We start from the raw sequence: 19,916 nt of genomic DNA on the forward strand, positions 1-19,916 counted from the left end.
GTTCCAGAGGTGGAAAGGATCAGGGCATGAGGACAGGCTCACAGGGGCAGCTGCTCCTCCGGGCTTCCTGCTCTGACTTCAGAGGAGAGTGGACAGAGGGATACACAAATCAAGCCCCAGGTTTCACCCCTTGCTGCCACTCCAGTCAGACCTCCTAGAGAGCTGGGTTTGCAGTCTTTGTGCAGCCTTCTCCGTCTTACAGAAATCTTGAATCACTGACATGGACAAACATCTGGAGCATGTTTTCTCATGCTGCCAAAAGGTAACAGGGGATATTCAGTTTGTCTAGCAAAGAGATTTATTTAAAACATTTCTTAATCACCTCCCCAATCACAAACGGGCACCCAGAGCGATTTTCAAAAATTCCACAGAAAATTGCAAATGCAACATACATCGATACAACAGAGCACAACAACTTAACAACTAAACCCAATAAACAAAACCAAAACAAGACACAATACAACAAAATAACCCCCACAGAGAACAAGATGCACTCCCAATCTTCCCACCTGCCAGCACCCCCATCCTTCTGTTCAAAGCTACCAAACCACTTCACTTCTTTTCTCCTGTGCATTTTTGTTACCTACATCCGAATTTAGCAGACCAGAGGTGCTGCGGCGTTTGTGGCTGGTATAAACTATGGATAAAGCACCTCAAGTGGTTCGTGCTTCTGTCAAACGCTGGCTTTGAGGAAGGTCTTCTCAAATCTGTCCTGGTGATTTACAGCCACTCAGGCAATGAACGATAGAAATGTCCCTGCATATTCAGTGGGGGTATCCCGAGGACGTGACTGGCTGTGGGCCTGGTGACCAGTACCAGTACAGCAGATTGGGTTGGGAAATCCTGCTGTACCAATGCAGTCATCAGGGCATTATAAGGTCGAATATTATTACAGGGGTCCTTAACTCAGTCCACGGTACACACCTGACCAGTCGAGTTTTTAGGCTCTCCACAATGAATATGCATGAGATTTGTATCCAGCGAAGGCAGTGTATGCAAATCTGTCTCATGCATATTCATTGTGGAGAGCCTGAGAAAATCTTCCTGACTAGGTGTGCCCCTAGGGTTGAGAACCCCTGGATTATTAATCTTTGCAGTTGCAATGAGATTCTGAAAACATACTTAATCCCTCTTTCCCAGCAGCCACAAAAACAGGTCGCTTTCATGTGTCCCGGTAGAGGATCAATTCCTGAAGTGAAAGAAATAATGAAATAATAAAGTCGAGCCCGTCTGACTTGTCCTGTGGAATGTGCAGTATTAAATGGGAGCTTAACATCAGTACTCGGGTATCCAGAAACTGATATTGTATTTACCGTTTGAGAAGCCTTCCAGTCACCATCACATCATGATATAGAAAGCAGGTATGCCTGGATCTGTGATGTGCAGTGGAAGTTCAAATCCTTAGATCATGGACTGTCTGCGTGACCTTGGACTACCCCTCAGTTTACCTGGCTGTGCTCCCCTGTCCTTTCCCCTTGATAAACTTTCGTGTGCAGCCAGGCCTCACTGGTGGCTGCATGGGCACTCCTGCAGCTGCGGTTTGATCGTCCCAGAATTCCACGAGAGAATAAGATCCCCAAAATCACTGCAAACAGGAGAATCAGACATCCTCCATCCAACCTGCACGATGTTCTCCAAGCCTGTTTCTAGAACTTCTCCATTTGCTCTGTCATCAGAGGGCAAGAAAGTAGCACCTTTAAACAACTAAATTAAATACATATATGTGTGCATGTGCATTAATTTAGCTAGAGTTCTGGTAGCTAGAAATATATCGTCCTAGCTAAACACTCCCCTGCCCCCTTCAGCCCTACACACACAAATGGGCAGCAGTCTACGCTCCATGCGAAGATGTGTCCTGTTTCACTATACCCCCTGAATGTGTGTGTATAGCTCTGCTAAGAGATGTGATGCATGCACACAGTTACTGAATTTGCCTGACTTACTCTTGCTTGAAATTTAGGAGATGAATGGCTTGGCTTGTTTGGAGGAACGCTGTACTTTGGCTAGGTGTGCAAACTCTTACTCATATAACAGGCCGATACAGAAAGGACACGCGGTAGAGGCCAGTGTCCTGTGTGCACGCTACAGTAAATAAAATTATGCTAATTAGGGCCCCGCGGTAAAGGAGGCGCTAGGGACACTAGCGCGTCCCTAGCGCCTCCTTTTTGACAGCCACGGGTTCGGAAACCGGAAGCCGGCAAATTGAGCATCTGGTTTTCAACCCACGAGCCGCGGGCTGATTTTAAATTTTTTTATTTTAATTATTTTTTACTTTTGGGACCTCTGACTTAATATCGCTATAGGTTCGCTATGATATTAAGTCGGAGGGGTGTACAGAAAAGCAATTTTTACTACTTTCTGTGCACTTTCCCAGTGCCAAGAGAAATTAGCGCCGACCTTTGGGTAGGCGCTAATTTCTGAAAGTAAAATGTGCGGCTTGGCTGTACATTTTACTTTCTGAATCATGCGGGAATAACTAATAGGGCCATCAACATGCATTTGCATGTTGCAGGCGCTATTAGTTTCGAGGGGGGGGGGGTTTGGACGCGCGTTTTCAACGCGCTATTACCCCTTACTGAATAAGAGGTAAAGCTAGCGCGTCAAAAACGCGCGTAAGTTGGATGCAAACATTTAAAACTGTATGTTTCAATGAATCTGTAAGGGAACAGAAGCTGACGCAATGTCTACATAGTACAAGCTAAACATGACCTTTTTCTTCCATTTGTAATGCAAAAAGACTAGTTGATGATTTTTAACAGATTGAAAATAATAAAAAAGGGAATATGGCGTGTCAGAAGTTTGGGCATCCTTGCAGTCAGTAACAGCTCTTTGGGCAGAAACCTCAGCTTCCTGTAGGGCAGCTAAAAGTCCGTCTAGTCTTGCTTTTCCAGCTCTCCCTTGTATGGCCTTAAAGCTCAGATGTATTCTCGGGTCTCTTGTGCACCCCCCACAGATTTCCAATAACATTCAAGTCTGTGAAGGTCGTTCCAGAACTTCCTCTTTCTTTCCTGTAAGAGTTTTGTGCTTGGCTTTGAGGTGTATTTTTGATTGTCTTCTTGCTGAAATATCCAGTCTCTTTTCAGCTTCCATTTGACTGTGGAACATTAACTTCTAGGATAGGTTTTAAAATGATTCAGGCTTATCAATTTTTCATTTTGCATCCTTTAGATGATGACTTTTGTGATGAGGTTGTAGAAAGGTTTCCTTCGATAATTGTCCCATGTAGAACATTGTTGAGTAAGCAATGCTATACTGTGGACAACTCTAGTGACAGGCAAACGTTTCAGCAGGTCATTTGCAGTGATCTGGGAGTTTCTGTTGTGCAACTCTGGGCAGTTCTATCAGAGATTTGTCTTGGTCTTCTAAATCTTGCCTTGACTTCAACAGTTACATGTAACTTCCATTTCTTAACCATGATTCTCACAGTTAACATGACTTGCTAGAAGTGTTCGGAGATTTTTTTTTTATAACCTTCCCCTGCTTTGTTAAGAGTGAATTATCTTCTTGTTCAAATGCTCACGCAGGTGCTTTGAAGACCCTATAGTTGTTGAAAGTAGGCAGAACAACAATCACAACCTGAGAGCTTAGAAGGGTTAAAGCCTTTGTTTTTCACAAAACTCAAGGCCTAATGTGTCAAAGGGGCAATTAGGGAAGATAAGGTCATAGCAGTAACACTCAATTATTTGCTTCAGTGTTTACTGAGAACTATGTTGGAGAGATGCCCATGCTGGAAACGGTATTCAATGGTGATGATTCAGAGGAATTGAAACAAAATTACAGTGATCCTGGAAGATGTAATAGGGCGAACTGACAAACTAAAAAGTAGCAATCACCTGGATCAGTTCTGAAAGAACTGAAAAATGAAATTGCAGAGCTTTTACTAGTAATTTGTAACCTATCACAATCGTGTCCTTTCCGTCCCCTAAGATACCTCTAACCCCACCCTCCCCACCTCTCCAAGTTTCAATTAATTTCACCATGCTTTTTAGTGAATTTATAAATGATCTAGAAATGGGAACAATGAGTAAGGTGATCAAATTTGCAGATAACGCAACATTATTCCAAGTTGTTCATTCACAAGCGGATTGCGAGAAATTGCAGAACAGTATGAGACTGGGAGACTGGGCATCCACATGGCAGATGAAATTTAATGTGGACAAGTGCAAAATGATGCACATAGGGAAAAGAAATCAAACTGTAGTTACGCAATGTTAGGTTCCATATTTGGAATCACCACCCAGAAAAATAATTTAGGCATCATTGTGGACAATACATTGAAATCCTCGGCTCAGTGTGTGGCAGTGGTCAAAAAAGGAAACAGAATTTTAGGAATTATTAGGAAGGGAGTGGAGAATAAAATGGAAAATATCATAATATATCTGTATCACTCCACGGGTCAACTCCATCTAGAATACGATGTGCATTTCTGGTTGCCACATAAAATATCAATATGCAGAAAACTATAAGACTATAAGCATTGAGCGATGTACAGTGTATTATGACAACGCTATGACTAATATGTGAAGACTATTGAAATAGAAATTATATATAATCACAAATGACTTTCCTAGCCCTCTAGTAAACATGTTTTAGATGTTGTGCTAACCTATAATATGCATATCGCTTTTGTAAACCGTCGTGATCTTCTCTAGGAATGACGGTATTTAAAATGCATAAATCTAAAAACAGGTACAGTGGAACTGGAAAGTGTACAGAGAAGGGTGACCCAAATGCTAAAGGGAATGGCTATGGAACGGTTAACGCTCTTCAGCTTGTAGAAGAGGCGGCTGAAGGAAATTTGATAGAGATCTATAAAGATATGAGTGGAGTGGAATGAGTAAATGCGAATCAGTTGCTCACTCTGTCAAACAATAAAAAGACAAGGGGACACTGGTAAAACGTAAAACAAATCGGAGAAATTTATTTTTCTCTCAGCGCACAATTAAACTCTGGAATTCATTGCTGGAAGATATGGTAAAGGTAGTTAGCACAGCTGAGTTATAAAAAAGTTTGGGCAAATTCCTGAAAGAATAGGCCATAGTCGGATATTAACAGGGTAGACTTGAAGAAAATCACTACCTATTCCTGGGATAAGCAGCATGGACTCTCTCTAACCCTTGGGATCCTGCCAGGTACTTGTGACCTGGATTGGCCACTGCTGGAAACAGGATCCTGGGCTTGATGGACTTTTTTTGGCCTTAATAACAAGTTTAAAAAAGGAGCAATAATAAGCTGGAAGGATGTCCAGTTTCTGCACGTGCCATATTCACTGTTTTGTTTTCAGCCTGTCAAAATCAGCAAATGAATAACAATTTAGCATTAAAAACTACAGAAAGATCTCGTGTTTGTCAGCGTCAGTTCTGTTAGTGATTCATTAAAACAGAGCATTTCACCAGGGGTGGCTACGCATTTGCACACAACTGACAGTGTCACCACCGCTTAGTTTATAGCAATCTACCAGGCATTCACAAAGAGAGGGTTTGTTTTATTGAACTATCACTGCCATAGGAGGGGATGATACTGGGCAACGATTCTTGGTTTGTTGCAGCCGATGGTGCGTACGTTCCACAAGTGAAGTAAAGAGTGCCTTTAAGGTGCCTTTAAGCTCATCAATACCTTCTGAGCTTTTATCATACCATTATCGTATTTATGCATCTGGTTATTTATGTACCGTCTCATAGTGATGCACCGCCACAGTTACTCACATATTCTTATTTAATCACTTTGCTACTCTATTACATTAATAGGCCAAAATGTAAATATTGCTCTGTACAATCTCTCCCCTTTTCCAGTTCCAAGTTGATTTCCCTGATTTTTTGTAACTTTCTCACATCCTTTATTTGATTCACTGTATTTAAAGTTCAAGGTTCTTATTGAGAACATTGTTTAAGTTATGTTATGCTTTACACACTCTGTTAATTGTAAACCGGGTTGATGTGATGCCTGTCATGAAACTCGGTATAACAATCAATCAATCAATCAATCAATCAATCAATAAATAAATAAATAAATAAGGTCTGGAAGTGGATGCTCTGCCCTCAGAACTCAAAGCTCTTTCGATTCCTCTGACAATTTTTACACCAGACGTCTGCATTCGTTGCTTAAGAAATACAGTATGTGCGGTAAATGACCACTGGTATTGAAGCACAGTGGTTCTATGGATTTACAATGACGTTAGAAAAGATAACATTATTACATGAGAATCAGAGGGGGGCGTCCTTTAATTAGTATAGCATCACGGCTCATTATAAACAGGCTGAATATTACACTTCTAGTCATGTTTTATTTTAAACAATAAAGTCACCTTAAAAAGAGAAGCTGCAGAAAATGCCTCTCTCGTTTGGAGCCTCTGGCATTATCAAATATTTTATATTTCAGGATACAGAGCAGTCCCTCTCCTTCACGGAAACGTTTCAAAAAAAAAAAAAGTTGTAGGCACCCAGATAAAATTAAGCAAACTTTCAAAAGTTTAATTCAAACCAGGCGGATTTCAATTTGGCGACATCTGTGGCTCTCTGCGAGGTCTGCTGGGAATGTCTATCGAAGTTTTCTGCATGGATCTCAGGGAGGTCTGATAAGAATCTGCCAATCCAAGGAGATCCATGCTGAACACTCGCATTAAAAGAGGGTCTCTGGACTAATCCACAGAACTGCGTTTGGTTTGTGCACCTCTTTCAGAGACGTTTACATCACTACTCCAGAATGGTGTCAAGCAATATAATTCTGGGATATTTGGATTATTTTAATGGACGTATCATTTTCCAAATGGAAAAGTCTGCTCTGAGATTCTGTGAAGTATTGACCAGACTACCCCTCCTGAACCTGTGCGGGACCAGGCTAGACACCTGGGCCACTTTAAATCCCAGAGAGGCAGAGAGAGGTCTGTGGGTGGGAGCCTGCTGGTCAGGTTAAGAGGCAGAGCCCAGCTGGGATCAGGAGGCCCCTGCGTCTCCAGCAGTAAGAGCTCCTGACCCTCTCTGGGACCAGCTGTGAGTGCACTGCAAAGGTGGGCAGTCTACCGGGATGTCGATGTGCTGTTTAGGTTAATGACATTGCATGAGAAAAGGCTGCAGCCAGCGTGGGTCCTGTTCCAGTCCACAAGACCTTTGCTCAGTCAGCCATCCTCACAGATCCATTGCAATTTAAATGGTAAATTTATGATAGTAAACCCACTTTCTGGAGAATTTATTTTTAAGAATGTGGAAAACAATCAGTGAGTCTGGTGATCTGTAATCACAAGAGGCAGGTAAGTAGAAGAATGTGTCCCTTCTCCCACAAAGCACAGGGTAAGATATCACAATTATGGCCATTGCCTGGGTGTATTCTTGACTCCCTACAGTGAACTAACAATGCACGCATGTCTGGTATATTGCAACGAGAAGGAAAGAGAAACACAGATATTGTTTGTATTCCTTTTCACTTTTAGGCTACATTTTTCTCAGGCCCCAGATGCATACAGTATTCAGGTTAGGATGAGGTGAAAGCGGGAAGCGTCTCTGAACTGACAGAGTGAATTCCATGTTCCATGCTACAGCCCAGGAAAGAAAATCCCACCGTGCCTGATTTCAGAATTTAACAGGGTTTGTTTTTTTTTTTATATACAATTATCATTCACCATTAAATTGTTCAAACAGTTCGGCTCACAAATATAAAGATTTTTATAAACATTTTATTTCTTTACAAAACAGAGCCACCATATACATCCCATGCTTTACAAATAGATATTGAAATGCGGATACTTTGTAATTAAATTATACAATCCTGAATCATAAGCTCTACTGCCACTCCCCTCCACCCCCCATGGAAAAATGAGATTATCTGTCCTGAATGGTCATCTTGATAACACAGAACTGACTGAAGCGCACGCTGGATGGGCGATGGATCTTCACATGCCAGCTGACCAAGGGCGGCCATTTGTCTTCTGCTGCCTCCCTTGTCTTGGTTCATCAGAGTGACCAATGCACAGCTACAGCTGGTTGAAGGGGACCAAATCCATTCAACAGTTGATTTGGTTCCATTTTACCAGCTTTAGCAAAGCATTTTCCTCATGGGGAGTAGGATGTCCACTGCGGGTCTCGCGCTCCTCTCTCGGCCATTCGAGGCTCACTCAAGAGATCCAGGCTCCTAGGATCTGTTCCATGCTAATGCTTTCAGACCCAAGAGTTAAGCTTATTTCCTCTTTCCCCCTTCTCCTCCTGTACTGCTATTTCAGATTTACATGGGGAAATCCCTCTGATTTAGGCTGCCACAGGGGTTCCGCTCCATTCTGCCTCTCAAGTCCTGACGCTTCCTTAACGTCTCATTCGGGCAGTAGAGAAACTGCGAGAATGACCTTCTCAAAGACCCAGAGGGACAGAGCAGAGCACCTCAGCAGTGTGAAGGCTGCTTCTCTTTCTCTCACTTCCTGTACCTGACCAAGAAAAGGTGGAAACTTGTGAGCAGTAGCAACCGGATTGTAAGCTACATGGGGTATGGACTGTCCCGTGTGCATCTTATCTGTACTGCACTGCGTGTGTCTTGTCAAACTACAGAAAGAATCTTCAAGGATTCAGCCTTCTCTACTCGTAAGCCTTAATCATCGCTGCCACGTTTCAAACGTGTATGAACTCAACCATTTATCGATCTGGGCACGTTACCATGTGCCCAGTAGAGACACATGCTCTAGCCCTGAACATTCACCCCTCTATAACTCCCTGCTATTGCGGGTTACCACCGTAAAGAGAGAGAATCTGTCACGTTAAGTGGCTTTCTCAGGTAGTGGCACTTGGAGGAGGAGGGCACTGAATTTTCACTCTCTGGAAATGGGAGTGAGCAGCAGTACAATGCAAAGAATACAAATCAAATAGTGCAGGTGACAGTTACTTCATTTAAAAAATAACCACAAAGAGTTTTTCTCACTCTCATTCCCGGGAAGGTATTTGGTTGTAATAAAAAAATTGTGAAAAACGTTTTGCATCTGGACCCTGCCACCATCCTTACTGTGAGTGAATTGGGTGTGGGGGGACTGCGGTGCTGACCACAATGAGAGCCACGTGATGTGGGATGGCGTCAGCCCTGGCCTTTTATTCCAAACTTGTCTGAAGACGCGGCCAAAAGGCAGAGCCGTCACGTTAGGAAAGGGACAGGTTTGATATTCTGCTGCCTCGAGAGATTAAACAGGGGGAATTGGGTTCCTTTTTTCAAGAGAGGAAGGATTTAAAGGGAAAATGTCATAAGCCGTTATTGTTCTGAAAAGATAAGAATGTGTTGGAAAGAGCGCTGTGCCCTGGATTTTTTATCAGGGCTTCTTATCGTAATTCCTGCTTGCTGGAAGCAACCAGTGATGGACAAAGAGATAGCAAAGCCCAAAGCTGGCATCGGAAGGGATACGCACTCAATGGGGAATACGGAAGTCTCCACTCCATCCCAGCACAGAGAGAAAGCTCCACCTCTCCATTTCCTCTACCACCTGGGAGATGTCCTTCTCCAAAAGCAGTTGGTGATTGAATAATCCCTGCCCCCATCCTCACGCACAGAATTTTAGGTAATTTCGTCAAGGCTGTTCCTTAATGCCCTAGCTTGTGGACTTGAGTCTGTGGCACATATTTTGCAGTTTTAACATCCGTGGTTTGTTAAGCTAAGGAAAGAGAGAAATATTTGCCCTCTGTTCAGATTTTTCAGAGATGCTGTAGTCGTGTGTGCACCTAAAATTATCCTCAGGACATGGAAGTATTAAAATAATCTTATAAACTCCAAGAAAAGAAAGAAAATCAAATTCCAGAAATTAGCAGTCCAGCACATGGAAGGCAAAGTTAAATTGTAAGCTTATATAATATCAGTTGAGTGACTTGGTGCAGGATCACCTTATAAAATTCTGGTTCTGTATTCAGTATTTGTCTGGTTTATTGTCCCCTGAGTTTGCTATCATTACATTGTTCTATTTTTTAAATTCTTGTGGAGTGAATGGCTGATCTAAATAATATGCTGAGCCTAGGTGATTTCAATTTGCATGTGGCTGTGTCCTCTCTGGCACCTCACAGAGAGCAGTTTTTGGATAATAGGATGCATCTTGGGTGGGGAGGATACCCATAAGCATGGGCTGACTCCTGATTGCATCTTTCAGAATCTTTCAGCATTAGGAAGGAAGACAGACTGACAATCATGTGGAAAGTGTGGTCAGACCATTATCTGTTGACTTTTTTTTTTTTAATCCTGATTCAAGAAATGCCATGAATTAAATTATTTTAAGGCAATCCTATAAAAAAAAAAAGGGGGGTACATACTGATGTGAAGCAGCTTAAAGAGACATTCGCACCTGCTTTGGCTAATTTCGATACACAGAATATTGAAACAGCATTTAACGAGTGGGATACGATTATCACCAAGGTGCTTGATGATATGGCCCCTGTGAAGGCCCATCAAACAAGCTGTACCAAGTATGCAAAATGGTTTAAGCTGCATCTCCAAAAGGCACGGCAAACTCCAGAAGCTCTTTGTATGTCTAGAGAACAGCTTGGTAAATACAGGAAAGTGAGTGATGCATTGGAAAAAGCATTTTTCTCATTAAAGTTACTATAAAGAATCTAACTGTGATACCCGAACATAAAATCATGCCCTACTGGGTCAGACCACGGGTCCATCAAGCCCAGCTTCCTGTTTGCAGCAGTGGCCAATCCTGGTTCAGCTATCTTGTCTGACGTTAAGAAACTCTGATTCTTTTCTTTGTGATGACTTCATGAATCATTTCACAAAGAAAATCTTCTGACATCTGCACGACATTTCCTGCCAGTTAAGAACATAAGAACATAAGAACATGCCATACTGGGTCAGACCAAGTGTCCATCAAGCCCAGCATCCTGTTTCCAACAGAGGCCAAACCAGGCCATAAGAACCTGGTATGTACCCAAAAACTAAGTCTATTCCATGTTACTGTTGCTAGCAATGTTAGTTGAAGTAGTTTGGTTTCATTCTGGTTAAGGTGGAGCCCATCCAATTAGAAAAGGCTCTCCCTTCCCCTGAATGTTCCCACCTCCTAACAAACCTAAAACCTTCTTCCCTGCTGCTGATTCTTGCAACCTCCTGCCCCTGCTGCTGATTCTTGCAACCTCCTGCCCTGAGTCTCTCGATGTAAAATGGGATCACTTCCAACTAATGTCCCAGGCTAAAATTACCCAAATCCCCACCCTCTGTGAACTCATCTTCATGTCCTTTTAAATCCTTCTCACACCCTTTATAATGAAGAGGTGATTTCACCAACTGTGGCCAAAATTGGGAATTTATCATTAATGGAAGGGAAGTTTGCTCTCAGTTCAACCACTGCTAAAAAAAAAATGCTGGGATGGATCCACCTGATCTGAGAGAGTTCGGTTTTGCAACAGTTGGATGATTTTATTCAGGACCATCAGCTCCTCGACCGGTTTTAGAAAAATCTCCGAACCCTGAAGTCAAGCCTTGGCGTCTTCAGGTGAGGCTTTGACTGCAGTGACGGTTTTGTAGTCGTTTTATTGTGCATTTCAGCTGCATTTGATACTCTTAAGCACCAAATACTTTTGTATTCCTTGAAGAAATGTGGTATATTCCTTCAAGGAATATCCCTACTACTAGGCCTCCCCGCTACTACCACCAGACAGCTACAGATGCTTCAAAACGCCGCCTCAAGGATTCTAACCAACACCAATCGAGGAGACCACATCATACCCATCCTAAAGAATCTACACTGGCTTCCCATTAACTTCAGAATCCTTCACAAAGCCCTCACCATTATACACAAGACCATCTACAAGCATTCATCTCTGGTGCTAGCCATCCCTCTTCTCCTCCACCAGACCAGTTAGAGCAGCGTACAAAGACACCCTTCACGCTCCTCCTACCAAGTCCTCCTCACACTCTACCATCAGGAAACGTGCCTTTTCCACAGCTGGACCCTCTCAATGGAACGCTTTACCTCCAGATCTACGCCAAGAACAATGCCCACTGACCTTCAAAAAAAACAAAACTCAAGACTTGGCTTTTTAAACAAGCGTTTCCTTAAAAAACAGCAGGTTTTTCTCACTGCTGCAACTGCGCCCAAGTTTCTCCTTGTGGCTATTCCTTCCCCTCCCTCCCTACGTCCCTCCCTCCCTCACCCCTGATACCATAGAATAAGTAACATTAGATATAAGTTGTTCTGGTTTAATCTTCACTCTCATTCTCTTGTTAACCTAGTTCAGTTCTCGGCTCCTCCCTCTGCAAGGTAGTTCAGCTTTAGGCTGCTTTCTTATAAGCGATCTCCTGTACTCCAGCCAAGTTATTACTCCCTGTTAAATGTAATTTCTTTTCTTTTCTTCTAATGTTCGATGTAAACAGACGTGATATGACTTGTCATGAATGTCAGTATAAAAAAAAGTGTTAAATAAATAAATAAATATATCTGGGGTATTCCTTGAATGGTTTGCACCTTATTTATCTGCGAACGAACAAGGCTCACAAGATTTTCCGTCACTCAGCATGGCGGATGCTAATGACCGCTATCCCTCAGGGGTTGGCCTTGTTTGCTGGGTTTAATATCTACCCAATATGCAGGCTCTTGGGTGGGCTCTGTTCTGGAAACAAATTATATGCGGGCCATATAAAATTCTTGGTCCCCATTTTGTCATTATGGTCTGCTCCTTTCGAAACCATCTCCGACTTTCTGCTGTAAAACGTCAGATGGCTCATAACATGCTGATATCGAACTGGAAAAAAATCCGAAGTGGTTGTTTTGAGGAGTGTTAAATAATGTTAGTATTCTCTCACGTTTTCTTTTCGAGAAGCTGGGGATTCCCATTGCGATACATGCGATGGGAGTCATCCTCGGTAAGAAGTTATAGGTGCCGTAGTCAAATCAGGTTATTATAAGCTGTTATTGCTGCGAGCTTTAAAATCTCTGCCTAGCCACTCTGAATTTCGATCTGTGGTCCGGGCATTAATCCTGCCAATTCTAGACCACTGCAGCTCATTATTTGTTGGGTTTGTCAGCTTCTGCTCTGCGCGCTCTCCAGATTCTGCAGAATTGGGTTGGCCCCTCTGATATCAGTGTTATAAATGGTTTTTGATTTCTGTAAGCCACCTAGAGCTGTGTAATCTTACAAATAAATACAGGGCCTGAAGGATCCTAGGGGCATTGACTACCAGGGTGGGGTGATGAGGCTGTGGCTGAGCAGGGGGTTGGGGACTGATTTTCAAATCAGTTTTAAGTGCCAGCTTCTCTATGTTCTAGCCAACCAAGTTAGAGCACATTTCAGTCACAGCCTAAGGCTATAAAAAAAGAAAAAAAAAAGTGAGCCACCTAGATTTAAGCCTGGGATCCTTGTGCCCCAGGATAGCTGCCTAACTTAATAACCAAATAAATATGTGACTTAGCTCCCTCGACTTAACCGCACTCTGGGGACCATCCTGAATGCGAGCTAGAATTTCAGTGAAAATAAGTTGCTAGATTTAATCACTAGCAGTGGCAGAGTGTCAAAAGCATCAATTGAAAATGCATGGATTTCCAGTGAAACTTAAAAAAAAAAAAAAAAATCATACCATTTCCTGATTCTCCATTTAGCTTTGTAGATTGCAGCAGCCTTGAGCAACATTTTCAGATTCTGCATCAAACTAGGGATGTGAATCGTTTTAGGACGATTAAAATTATCGTCCGATAATTTTAATATCGTCTTAAACCGTTATGGAACACAATACAATAGAGATTCTAACGATTTATCGTTATAAATCGTTAGAATCGTGAGCCGGCACACTAAAACCCCCTAAAACCCACCCCCGACCCTTTAAATTAAATCCCCCACCCTCCCGAACCCCCCCCCAAATGACTTAAATAACCTGCGGGTCCAGCGGCGGTCCGGAACGGCAGCGGTCCGGAACGGGCTCCTGCTACTGAATCTTGTTGTCTTCAGCCGGCGCCATTTTCCAAAATGGCGCCGAAAAATGGCGGCGGCCATAGACGAACACGATTGGACGGCAGGAGGTCCTTCCGGACCCCCGCTGGACTTTTGGCAAGTCTTGTGGGGGTCAGGAGGCCCCCCCCAAGCTGACCAAAAGTTCCTGGAGGTCCAGCGGGGGTCAGGGAGCGATTTCCCGCCGTGAATCGTTTTCGTACGGAAAATGGCGCCGGCAGGAGATCGACTGCAGGAGGTCGTTCAGCGAGGGTTCCGGCGCCTCGCTGAACGACCTCCTGCAGTCGATCTCCTGCCGGCGCCATTTTGGAAAATGGCGCCGGCTGAAGACAACAAGATTCAGTAGCAGGAGCCCGTTCCGGACCGCTGCCGTTCCGGACCGCCGCTGGACCCGAAGGTTATTTAAGTCATTTGGGGGGGGGGTTCGGGAGGGGGGGGGATTTAATTTAAAGGGTCGGGGGTGGGTTTTAGGGGGTTTTAATGTGCCGGTTTTGCGATTTTACGTTTTTTTCGATTTTTCACGATATTTTACCCCCCCAAACGGCAACAATACGATTCCCTCCCCCTCCCAGCCGAAATCGATCGTTAAGACGATCGAGGACACGATTCACATCTCTACATCAAACCTATGCAAATTGGCTTCAGCTGTCAGGAAAACCTGAGACGGATTGCATCTGATATTTTTGGGGAATCGGTTTTGGATTCTTCTGAACTTTTGTGGCTCCACTTCAGATTCTCCTCTTGATCCTCCAGGCTTTCCCCCAGTAGACGGGGGAGGGGGGGGGGGGGGAAGGATCTAATTTTGCTGACAAATTCAAGGTGAGCTGGAGTTTGATCTGAGGATGCCCAGGCCTGCTCTGTCCCCTTTGCATGGCAGCTTTCACCAGTCCTAATTTCACTCTAAAACATGAAATGGAAGCAGCCTCTTAGGTTAGAAATCATTTACTAACAGGTCGATCCAGTAAAGTGTGCTCCGTTGGAGCGCACTGTCAGCCTGCTCTGGACGCGTGTTTTCCCTTACCCCTTATTCAGTAAGGGGAGGAAAACACGCGGCCCACCCGCGGCACCTAATAGCGCCCTCAACATGCAAATGCATGTTGAGGGCGCTATTAGGTATTCCCTAGCGATCCAGTAAGTAAAATGTGCAGCCAAGCCGCACATTTTACTCTAAGAAATTAGCGCCGCCCAAAGGTCGGCGCTAATTTCTTCCGGCGCCAGGGAAGTGCACAGAAAAGCAGTAAAAACTGCTTTTCTGTGCACCCTCCGACTTAATATCTTAGCGATATTAAGTCGGAGGTCCCCAAAAGTAAAAAAAAGTAAAAAAAAAAAAAAAAAATTTTTGAATTCGGCCCACGGCTGTCGGGCCGAAAACCGGACGCTCAATTTTGCCGGCGTCCGGTTTCCGAGCCCGTGGCTGTCAGCGGGCTCGAGAACCGACGCCGGCAAAATTGAGCGTCGGCTGTCAAACCCGCTGACAGACGCCGCTCCAGGCCAAAAGGAGGCGCTAGGGACGCGCTAGTGTCCCTAGCGCCTCCTTTTCCTCGTTTGCACCGCGTCGCCTAATTTAAATACTGGATCGCTCGCACCGGCGAGGGGCTGGTGCGCGCGCCGGGAGAGCGGGCGTTAGTCCGCTCTCCCACGGACTTTACTGGATCGGGCTGACAGTTGGCACAGCTTTACACGTTAACTTACAAAGCTGTATCAGCATAATTCTCAGTGATGTCTTTATTAATGGTTTCAACTCAGCTTTGCAAAATCTCTGTGCAGAATATTTGAAACCAATTTCTTAGCTGCATTTTTTTTTTTAAATCGTTTCCCTATCATCACCTGCGAATTCTGCCGGGAGATTTCCGTTTTGGAAAATTAGTTTTTTCTGTGCTCTAGCATCATTCGTAAAAACTACTGATACTTTTCTTCCGCACTGTAAGCGCGAGAGACCGGAGACCCACAGGGGAAGCAGCTTGCCTGAGGATTTTAGCTTCTGCCTTGCACATCTGGGCGAGTCGAGCGGGCGCAGCTCCAGACTTTCAAAACGTAAGCTAATAAGAAGCAATGCCAGGCCTTTTCACTTTACAGGAATGGGGCGCAATCTTGCATTTAAGGGGAGAAGACACAGAGAAGAATGGAAAGAAGGCAGGACATAACAATGTAAAGGAAAACAAGACGGGCTCAGCTATTGGGAGAAGTAGCGTTTTTTTGGGGAGGGGGCAGAATAGAGAATGAGGTGTTCCACAGTGCCAAGGTAGGAGGAAGGAAGTGCAAACTCCTGGACGCCGTGCATGGCTTTGTTGTGGCCTTTGCTTTATTGCTTTGTATTATGCTGTTCTGTCTGTTTCGTCGTGATTTGTATTTCTCATGATGTTGCTCTCTGTTGCCTTATGATTTTCTCACCTGGCTTATACATTTTAAAGCACTGAGCATGAGATCGCGTGCAGGAGCTCTGGTTCTGTTAGGAAAGGTTGCTGGGAGGGGAGATTGGACGTTCTCCCGTGTAATTCTTTTCTGGGAGGGCTGGTGGAAAGGAAATGCTTGCAGTTACCTATCTCCCCCCCCCCCCCCCACACACCATCTATTTTATATGTTTGTGTTTATGTAGTTTTTGTGCCCCGCTGCTAGCCACACGACCTTCCAAAATCAAAAGCCCAAACAAAGCACGACAATAAATTAAAAACCACAGAAAGCAGCTTCAAACATTAGGCAAGGAACCAATCACTAGCCTTACAAACAGGATTACTAGGTCAATCCCAATGTATCCAGACATATCAACAAAGAATAACGCGTTTCTTCCTGCCGCAGCATCATCCCATCCCTGCCAAACCTTTCCACAGAACCCAACTGCCATGGAAAGAGAACAGAAATGATTCCTGCTTCTTTCATGGAAGGAGGCCTAGGCCAGTCACCGCAGCTGGGAGCCGTGCACCAGTGGGGCTGCAAGTTTGGCGAGCAGGTGTTGGCATTGCACAATGACGGGGACGCCCGTCCAGAAGCGTCGCCCCAGGAGCAGTGAACACTGACTCCACAGCAGAAGGACCTGAGGCGAACTCAAAACCCAGGTCCCCTGTGCACTGCCCCTGAGCCAGCCCTTCCCGTGCAATTCTGAGGTAATGAAATCCAGCCTGCATCGCACTTGTGACTGCTGGAAGCACATTTTGGAAGTCAGAAGAAAAAGGCAGATCTGTGACGGAGACCTGGTTCACGGATTCTCATGCCTGGGATACGGCCATACCGGGCTATAACTTGTTAAGGAAGGGCAGAGAGACAGAAAAGGGGGAGGGGTAGCTCTTTATGTCAAGAACAATATCCAAGCTACTGAACTGTAAAGAATAAGGGGTAAAGTAGCAGCTTTCTGGGCCGTCCTAAAATAAGAGGATGGTGCATCCATTTTTATTGGAGTGGTTTACAGGCCTCCAGCTCAAACAGAAGAGCTGGACAGAGATTTGGTCAAAGACATCCAAAAGGTGGGAAAGGAGGGAGAAGTGGTGATTGTTGAAGACTTTAATCTGCAGGATGTAGACTGGAGGATCCCTTCTGCAGAATCTAACAGTGGTAGAGGGATAGTGGATGCCCTGCATGGGGCTCTGCTCAAACAAATGATAATGGAATCCAAGAGGTGAGGGTGAGATACTCGACCTGGTGCTCACTAACGGGGATAATGTCTCTGATGTCCAGGAGGGTGCCCACCTCAGCACCAGTGATCATCAGACAGTACGGTGTGATATCGCAAATAGGATACGGAGAAGTCACACAAAGACCCGGGTTTTGCATTTCAAACATACGGGCTTTGCTGAAATGGGGAAGTACCTAGAGGAGGAACTAGAAGACTGGGAGAAACTGGGAGAGGTGGAACAGCAGTGGGGCAAACTAAAAGGAGCAGTTACAAAGGCAACAAATGTATGTGAAAGAGAAATGAGAAACTGATCTGGTTCTCAAAGGAGGTGGCTGACAAAATAAAAGCAAAAAGAACAGCGTTCAAGAAATATAAAGGATCCCAAAGGGAGGAACACAGGGAAGAATATCTGGTGAAACTGAGGGAGATGGAGAAAGTAATCAAGAAAGCAAAATGTCAGGTGGAAGAAAGGATTGCCAAAGAGGTAAAGAGGTGACAAAACATTTTTCAGATACATCAGAGAAAGGAGAAAGGTCCAAAGATGTAGAGTGAAATTGAAAGGTAACAAAGATCAATGCATGGAGAGGGATGAAGAAAGGGCTGAAATATTAAACAAATACTTCAGTTCGGTGTTCACTAAAGAAGACACTGGAGAAGGACCATTGCTGGTTCACCATAGATTGGGGATGGGATAGACAAAACTCCGTTTACAGAAGAGAATGTATGGGAAGAGCTAGGAAAACTGAAAGTGGACAAAGCCATGGGGCCTGATGAGGTTCATCCCAGGATACTGAGGGAGCTCAGAGATGTGCTGGTGGGTCCACTGTGTGACCTGTTCAATAGATCCCTAGAAACGGGAGTGGTGCCAAGAGATTGGAGAAGAGCGGTGGTGGTCCCGCTTCACAAGAGTGGGAGCAGAGAGGAGGCTGGAAACTACAGGCCGGTCAGCCTCACCTCGGGGGTGGGAAAAGTAATGGAGTCACTGTTGAAAGAGAGAATAGTGAACTATCTACAGTCAGAAGGATTCCTGAACCCGAGGCAGCATGGATTCACCAGAGGAAGGTCCTCTCAGATAAATCTGATTGATTATTTTAATTGGGTGATTGGAGAATTGGATCAGGGAAGAGCGCTCGATGTAATTTACTTGGATTTCAGCAAAGCTTTTGATACGGTCCTGCATAGGAGGCTTGTGAATATAATGAGAAGCTTGGGAGTGAGTGCCGAGGTGGTGGCCTGGATTACAAACTGGTTGCTGGATAGAAGGACAGCGTGCGATGGTAAATGGAACCTGCTCTGAAGAGAGAGCGGTGTTAAGTGGAGGGCCACAGGGATCAGTGTTGGGACCGGTTCTGTTCAATATCTTTGTGAGCGACATTGTGGAAGGGATAGAAGGTAAAGTTTGTCTGTTTGCGGATGATACTAAGATCTGCAACAGACCTTCAGATACCTGAAAGGTTTTAATGATGCACAATCTTTGAACCTTTTCCATTGGAAAGAAATCACTAGGGTTAACGAAATGAAACTCAAGGAAGGACGACTCAGAATCAATGTCAGGAAATATTTCTTCACAAAGAGGGGGGTGGATGCCTGGAACGCCCTTCCGGAGGAGGTGGTGAAGAAAAACAGTAAAAGATTTCAAAATGGCATGGGATAAACACTGTGGATCTCTTAAGGCTATTGGATGGGAATGAAGAAAAGAGAGCATGGGGGTAACTTACTGGTGTGGAGGTTACTACCCTTAACCAATAAATCTTCATACTCTTGATGCAACTCCATCCTTGCTCTCTGCTTCAACGGCAAGAGGTAACGGGGAATTGGTCTCAAATAGCAACCAAGAAGGTCCCTGACTTCGACGGTCTGGGCAGCTGATTACTACCAGAAGCTTGCTAGGCAGACTGGATGGATCATTTGGTCCTTTTCTGCCGTCATTTCTATGTTTCTATGTAAAAAAAAAAACTGTGCCATTTGCTGAAATAGTCAATAGTCATAAAACATTTCAGTGCATGGAAAACCCAGGCCAGATCCAACTCCAAATCAGGGCATTTTTAATTTATCACCAGGGCTTCACGCAGACAACACCACTGAGATAAAGAATTCATAATGGCTTCTCTATAATCCCAGTGAAGTACACGGGTCCAACATACAATTGAGTTCTCCAACACTTAACCGGCTCCTGGGACTCTCACTGGCTCTGCCTTACAAGCACAGACTGAAAGGCAGGCTCAAAGACATTGCAGTTTAGGAGGAACCACATGACCTTTTTCTGAGGTTGGCTTTACAATGGGTTCCATTAACCATTCCCCAAACGAAACCCCAATCAAACCAAAAACTAAATAGTACGGAGCAGTCATTTCATATTGCTTTATCATAATGGAAAGCATGTTTAATGAATTAGCTTAATACAGTTTTCTTTCTTT

General features: G+C 44.3%; 1 long non-coding RNA gene across 2 annotated transcripts in view; it reads right to left on the minus strand.

Annotated features, from left to right (window-relative positions):
• Positions 1-280: 280 nt before the first annotated feature.
• The window catches only part of LOC115097249, a 42,238-nt gene continuing 22,602 nt past the window's right edge, over positions 281-19,916 (minus strand). Inside the window, exon 3 of one of the 2 annotated variants that reach the window (XR_003858246.1) lies at positions 281-1,694. This is a non-coding gene — a long non-coding RNA (uncharacterized LOC115097249). Of the gene's footprint in view, positions 1,695-2,488; positions 3,539-19,916 lie in introns of those variants that run through there. The other variant, XR_003858245.1, reaches the window with a different exon arrangement.

The sequence above is a fragment of the Rhinatrema bivittatum genome, chromosome 8 (genome assembly GCF_901001135.1).
Source record: "Rhinatrema bivittatum chromosome 8, aRhiBiv1.1, whole genome shotgun sequence".
Taxonomy (NCBI): domain Eukaryota; kingdom Metazoa; phylum Chordata; class Amphibia; order Gymnophiona; family Rhinatrematidae; genus Rhinatrema; species Rhinatrema bivittatum.